The 8,227-nt window shown below is 26.0% G+C and overlaps 2 non-coding genes across 2 annotated transcripts; both read left to right on the top strand.

The window, feature by feature from the left end:
* The first annotated feature begins 4,398 nt into the window (after nucleotides 1–4,398).
* Nucleotides 4,399–6,554, top strand: LOC123304590. The gene has a single exon (XR_006536597.1). It is a non-coding gene; the product is annotated as a small subunit ribosomal RNA (ribosomal RNA).
* A 951-nt stretch (nucleotides 6,555–7,505) lies between these two features.
* LOC123304587 lies at nucleotides 7,506–7,660 on the top strand. Its single transcript, XR_006536594.1, has one exon. It is a non-coding gene; the product is annotated as a 5.8S ribosomal RNA (ribosomal RNA).
* Nucleotides 7,661–8,227: the final 567 nt, after the last annotated feature.

The raw sequence follows: 8,227 nt of genomic DNA on the forward strand, positions 1-8,227 counted from the left end.
AATAATAATGATTATTATTATAACTTACAATTAATATTATTAAATCTATTAATAATAAAATGGTTGCTTATTTATAAATAAAGTTATTAGTTATAATAATATTTTTAGTCGATTATGGTAAGAAATGGTATTGATAATAAATGCTCTTTAATTTATTATGTTAGAAAATTTTTGTTTTTAAATGTAATAAATTAAAGAGCTTTTTTTATGAATAAACACTTTTTGTTTCCATCTTATCAATATTGATTATAATCGCTAACAATTATTATAATGATTTTAATTGTTTTTACTTATAATCGCTACCATTGATTATACTAAAAAATGCAATCGCAATTGACAAAAATTGTTAATAATTATAATTATAATATGTTTAGTAGGCAACCTTTAAAGCAATTTATGCATAACAGGTTGCTAGCCAAATATAAACTTAATGAAGTATTATGATGGACACTTACATTCGGAATTCATATATTTAAAGAAATAATTTTGATTATTCAGATTCTATTAATATTAGCTATTGTAAATAATATTAATCAAATGAAAAGTTTTTAAATTGTTAGGATGTATTTAGCAAGTTATGCTTTCCATACATAAAATAAAAATATATTATGTATAAATAATATTAGTGCTTGTAAAAGGATTAAGATTAATAAAACTAGATATATACTCTTAATACAATAAAAAGTAATAATTTAAAAGAATGTAAAAATATTTATTTAGCTGATAAATTTAAAATGGATAATAAATTTTAAATTTTTATTAACTCTTATTTATTATATAATATTTATTTGTAATCCTTATGCAAAATAATATATGACTTGAACAACGTACATGGGGGCGTGTATACAATTAATAAATTTAGGTAGAGAAATATATTTTGAATCAATAATTTATAAGTTCACAACAGAATAGTCAGATTTTTATTGTCTATTAAATATTTTTTAGCGAATAACTATTATGTATTACTAGAATATAATAATAATTTTTTTTTTTTTTTTTTTTTTTTTATGTTACTTGAATGGTGTATACGTTTACACGGTGAATGTAAAAACAATTAATCAATTTATATAGAAAAATATATTATGAATTAATTATAAATAAGTTCCAATAAAATAGCCTGATTCCCATTGTGTATTGAAATTTTTTTTTAACCAATTAACTATTAATGTGAATTTGTACAATAAAAATTTTGTATTAATTCTGTAAATTATTATATATATTTGCATTATACAGTATTTAGAAGCATTTAAATGGATAAAAATTTTTTAGAAAATCTACATATGTATCACATGTATTATACCGGTACCCTGTCGCAATATAACATGTACGATTTGTATATAAAATAAAATGAAATTTTTTCCCTAAAATTTTTTAATGAATCCCGAAAAATTCTATATATTTTACCTTTATATAGTATTTAGGACTATTTAAAAGGATAAAATTTTTTTCGAAAATCTACATATGTATCACATGTATTATACCGGTACCCTGTCGCAATATAACATGTACGATTTGTATATAAAATAAAATGAAATTTTTTCCCTAAAATTTTTTAATGAATCCCGAAAAATTCTATATATTTTACCTTTATATAGTATTTAGGACTATTTAAAAGGATAAAATTTTTTTCGAAAATCTACATATGTATCACATGTATTATACCGGTACCCTGTCGCAATATAACATGTACGATTTGTATATAAAATAAAATGAAATTTTTTCCCTAAAATTTTTTAATGAATCCCGAAAAATTCTATATATTTTACCTTTATATAGTATTTAGGACCATTTAAAAGGATAAAATTTTTTTCGAAAATCTACATATGTATCACATGTATTATACCGGTACCCTGTCGCAATATAACATGTACGATTTGTATATAAAAAAAAAATATACATTTTTTTCTAAAAATTTGCATTAATTCCAAAAATTTTTTAATAATTTATTATAATTATTAATGTTTATTGAATAATTTATTATAATGCATAAATTTCATTTAATAAAATATGATAAAAGCAAAAAAAAATTTTTTTGGTCCCAAAATAAAAATTTTTAGCTGAAAAAAATTTTTTTTTTAAAATTTTTTTCTTTAAATTTTGATTATTCTGTAAAGTTTATGATGTTTAAAGCCATTTTAAACATTATCATATTTTGAGTTTGAAGCACCGGGTGTAATGTCTTTAATATATATGATGGATAGTGCGTGTAAGTTAATGAGATGAATGTATATCTATGTATAACAGTGTATTAGTGGTATTACGTTCAGCAGTCTCACACATATGATATAGTATGGTATAGTATAAGTTGTTTATTTTTCATACTGTCCGTGTATCATTCAACAAAGGTGGTGTAGAGTTGTATATGGCTTGGTATGACGTTGTTGCAATTCTATGGACACTATGATATTACGGAATAACAGATAGAGGAATAACACTTATCGTATATGTATCATTTATGTATGTTGACTGTGTAATGAATACTAAATATAATAAAATAATACACTTTTTAATAGAATAACATTTGTTTCATGTTTTAGTATGATATTAAATGGTATAGAATAGGTTGTTTATTTTTCATACTGTCCGTGTATCATTCAACAAAGGTGGTGTAGAGTTGTATATGGCTTGGTATGACGTCGTTGCAATTCTATGGACACTATGATATTACGGAATAACAGAAAGAGGAATAAAACTTATTGTATATGTATCATTTATAACGTACTTTTATGTTGACAAGAATGAATGTATATCTATATGAAATAGTGTATTTTGTGGTATTATGTTCAACAGTCTTACATATATGATATAGTATGATATAGTATAATTTGTTTATTTTTCATACTCTAAGTGTATCATTCAACAAAGGTGGTGTAGAGTTGTATATGGCTTGGTATGACGTCGTTGCAATTCTATGGACACCATGATATCACGAAAAAACAGAAAGAAAAATAACAATTATCGTATATGTATCATCTATATTATTATTGTATTTTGACTATGTAATGAATGCCAAATTTAAAAATATACACTTTCTTAATAGAATAACATTTATTTTAGTATAATATAAAATGATATTGAATATGTTGTTTAATTTTCATACTGTTCGTGTATCATTCAACAAAGGTGGTGTAGGTATGTATATGGCTTGGTATGACGCTTTTGCATGTCTATGGACACCATGATATTACGAAAAAACAGAAAGAAGAATAACACTTTTCAAATATGTATCATTTATATATTTTATTAACATGAACGCAAAATATACAAAATTATATATATATATACTCAAAATATTCTGGATGGTAATCAGTTTGGTTTATTTTGATATTTAATATTGTATTTTGGTTTTTTTGCTAGTAATGTTTCGAATATGTATATGCTGTTATTATTTTTTAGGTGTACATTGTATTAAATTGTTATCAATTATTTAATGTATGTATACAAAATAATAGCAAAAACATTTTCAATTATTATATAAAAATTTTTTTTTTTACACATGCATATTTATTAATATATGAAATTTTATCTCAGTTTTAATAAATATGTATTGAAATGAATAATAATACAATCTTATATATATTGATAATAGTCTGGATGGTAATCAGTTTGGATTATTTTGATATTAAATATTGTATTATTATTTTTGTAAAAAAATTAATGAGAATTTTGTAAAAAAACCTCTATATGTATATCTTTTTATATCAATATTTAAAAAAAAATTTTTTTTTATTAAATTATTGATTATAAATAGAATAACATATAAATTTTTTTGTCAAAGCAAGTTCATGGGTTATAAGTTTTAAACTTTACACTCCCATATGAGCACACAATATTTATATAAAAATTATTTTTATAAATAATATTACATTGACTCACCTCATACCAAGCGAGAATATTAAGTGTTATTATAACGTTTTTTATTTAAAATTAACTTTTTAAATAAAATTAAGAAATAAATGACGCTTTCAATCTAGCGACGAGTATGAGAAAATGTTTGAAATATTTTAAGACCCATTTGGTGATGGTCTGACAAAAATCATAATTATTATTTTTTTTTTTTATTCAATAATATTTATTATGAATAACATGTTATATATTTCTTTTTGTAAAAGCAAAAAAATTATATAAATGACATAATAAAATATATATTTGAAAAAAAAAAAAATTAATAATAATATATATATCTCATATGTTTTTTCTATTAATTTTAAAACAATAGAGATATAAAAAAAAAAAAATTTATATCAGTAATGGGTGAGACCATCTGATATTTCAAATGAAATTGTAATAATATTATTATATATTAATAATTATTGTATGAAAATTTTTTTTCTTATAATAAGAAAACAAAAATATCATGTATATTATTATATATTTAATATTATAAATACAAATAGTTCCCTGGTTGATCCTGCCAGTAGTCATATGCTTGTCTCAAAGATTAAGCCATGCATGTCTCAGTACAAGCCAAATTAAGGTGAAACCGCGAAAGGCTCATTATATCAGTTATGGTTCCTTAGATCGTACCCACATTTACTTGGATAACTGTGGTAATTCTAGAGCTAATACATGCAAACAGAGTTCCGACCAGAGATGGAAGGAATGCTTTTATTAGATCAAAACCAATCGGTGTAAATTTTAATTTGCATCGTTTAATTTGGTGACTCTGAATAACTTTAAGCTGATCGCACGGTCTCGTACCGGCGACGCATCTTTCAAATGTCTGCCTTATCAACTGTCGATGGTAGGTTCTGCGCCTACCATGGTTGTAACGGGTAACGGGGAATCAGGGTTCGATTCCGGAGAGGGAGCCTGAGAAACGGCTACCACATCCAAGGAAGGCAGCAGGCGCGCAAATTACCCACTCCCGGCACGGGGAGGTAGTGACGAAAAATAACGATACGGGACTCATCCGAGGCCCCGTAATCGGAATGAGTACACTTTAAATCCTTTAACGAGGATCCATTGGAGGGCAAGTCTGGTGCCAGCAGCCGCGGTAATTCCAGCTCCAATAGCGTATATTAAAGTTGTTGCGGTTAAAAAGCTCGTAGTCGAATCTGTGTCCTACACTGTTGGTTCAATGCTCGCATTGTTTAACTAGCATGTTATGTGGGACGTCCTACCGGTGGGTGGTACAGATTATATATAAAGTATATTTTAGTGTTATTATTTATTTAATGCATTATATATATTTTTATTATGTAATTTGTCGTAAGTGTTTAACCGTTAAGAGCGGTGGCAGCCCCCAATTGCAATCCCGTCGCGGTGCTCTTAATTGAGTGTCGAGGTGGGCCGGTACGTTTACTTTGAACAAATTAGAGTGCTTAAGGCAGGCTCAAATTTTGCCTGAATATTGTGTGCATGGAATAATGGAATAGGACCTCGGTTCTATTTTGTTGGTTTTCGGAACTCCGAGGTAATGATTAATACGGACAGATGGGGGCATTCGTATTGCGACGTTAGAGGTGAAATTCTTGGATCGTCGCAAGACGGACAGAAGCGAAAGCATTTGCCAAAAATGTTTTGATTGATCAAGAACGAAAGTTAGAGGTTCGAAGGCGATCAGATACCGCCCTAGTTCTAACCATAAACGATGCCAGCTAGCGATCCGCCGAAGTTCCTCCGATGACTCGGCGGGCAGCTTCCGGGAAACCAAAGCTTTTGGGTTCCGGGGGAAGTATGGTTGCAAAGCTGAAACTTAAAGGAATTGACGGAAGGGCACCACCAGGAGTGGAGCCTGCGGCTTAATTTGACTCAACACGGGAAACCTCACCAGGCCCGGACACCGGAAGGATTGACAGATTGAGAGCTCTTTCTTGATTCGGTGGGTGGTGGTGCATGGCCGTTCTTAGTTGGTGGAGCGATTTGTCTGGTTAATTCCGATAACGAACGAGACTCTAGCCTGCTAAATAGACGTACTTTACCGGCATCTCAAGGCCCATCGGCTGTTTGTTTCCCATTTCATTCATTTTCATGTGTGTTATGTATTGTATTTATATATGCATGTATTTTTGAGATTTAACGATCAAGATTATATTTTGTATATATTGTGCTTTATGTTGCATATGTTATGGTGTATGGGTACGCAGTTTTTTGATGTGGTTTTTACTGCCGGCGTACAAATAATTCTTCTTAGAGGGACAGGCGGCATTCTAGCCGCACGAGATTGAGCAATAACAGGTCTGTGATGCCCTTAGATGTTCTGGGCCGCACGCGCGCTACACTGAAGGAATCAGCGTGTCCTCCCAGGCCGAAAGGTCCGGGTAACCCGCTGAACCTCCTTCGTGCTAGGGATTGGGGCTTGCAATTGTTCCCCATGAACGAGGAATTCCCAGTAAGCGCGAGTCATAAGCTCGCGTTGATTACGTCCCTGCCCTTTGTACACACCGCCCGTCGCTACTACCGATTGAATGATTTAGTGAGGTCTTCGGACTGGTACGCGGCAATATTTCTGATATTGCCGATGTTGCTGGGAAGATGACCAAACTTGATCATTTAGAGGAAGTAAAAGTCGTAACAAGGTTTCCGTAGGTGAACCTGCGGAAGGATCATTAACGATATATATAAAATATATTTATTTATATTTTTTGTATTGTTTTTAAATATTCCAAAAAATAAAAATATTATTGATAAGAAATATTTTTTTTAACAAAATTACATATTAATATGTTATTTTGTTAAAATATATAATAGTAATTATGTGTTAAAAGAGATTTATTTTGGTTATGATATCATATTAAAGTAATACGCCAAACTTTTTTTATACACATAATATATCTATACATATAATATAGAGAATATTATATAAATATTAATAATATATTTGTTACATATAAAATATTTTTATATTCAATATTATTATTATTATTAAACAATAATTATTAATAAAATCTATAAATAATTTCTCTTATAAAAAAGTGAAATTAAAAATAGAATATATTGAAATTATTTGTTTATATGTATATAATCTCTATTAAGAAAAATAAAATAAGATTATAATTGATATAATCTATATTTTTATTTTTCTATGTTATATAATAAAAATAAAGAAAACACAAGATAAAATTTTTTTAAAGAATAAAATTTATTTCAAATTTAAATTTCTTTATGTTTTGTCTTGATATTTCTTTTTTTTTATTAAAAGTTATTATGTTAAAAAACAAACCCATTTGTTTTGTACCATATTAATATTATATATATTTTTATGTAGAAAATAATTTATAAAAAAAAAAAAAATACATTTCTATAAAATATACCAAATATTAATTATTATATCTAGCTAGCACTAACAAAAATATCAAAAATGTTATGTATATATTTATTAATACCATAATATCTTTAATTTATATATATATATTTAAAATAAAATATATAATTTATATTCTAGAAAAATTTTTTTATTTTAAAAGAATTTATAAAGATATATAAATTAATAATTTTATTTTTTATATTAAAAATAAAGATTATTATTAATAATAATACTTACATTTAAAATTTAAAAAGATTACCCTGGACGGTGGATCACTTGGCTCGTGGGTCGATGAAGAACGCAGCTAATTGCGCGTCAACTTGTGAACTGCAGGACACATGAACATTGACATTTCGAACGCACATTGCGGTCCTTGGATACTGTTCCCGGACCACATCTGGCTGAGGGTCGTATACATTATATTAATATAATAAAAGATTATTTTACATAAAATTTTTTTTATGAAAAAGAAATTTATCAATAATTAAAAAAGAAAATTTATTTTTTCATATTTAATTAAATTGATAAATAAAATTTTTATAAAAGAAATGTAAAATTATTTATATATGAATGTTTTACGCCAAATATAAGAAAAAAATAAATATAAAATGTTTTTAATAGCATTTAAAATTTATATATTTTTTATTATTTGTCGACATTTTTAAATTAATATATCAATATTATTTTTTATCATTTATATATAATATTATAAAACTTTATGTTAATAATAATATTAATAATAAATGATATTAATAATATATTTTTAAAATATTAAATAAAGAAGAATAAACAAAAATATTATATATTAATATTTTGTTATGGAATATTTTATTTGTAATAAAATTTTCAATATACTCGAAAAAAATTAATATATATAATTATTTATTTTTTATTTTCTTCTCTTTAGATAAATATAAAAATAATATTATATAATAATATTAAAAAAATTTGAGTATGAATAATTAAGAAAATTGTTTA

This window comes from Chrysoperla carnea, assembly GCF_905475395.1.
Source record: "Chrysoperla carnea chromosome X unlocalized genomic scaffold, inChrCarn1.1 SUPER_X_unloc_7, whole genome shotgun sequence".
Lineage (NCBI taxonomy): Eukaryota > Metazoa > Arthropoda > Insecta > Neuroptera > Chrysopidae > Chrysoperla > Chrysoperla carnea.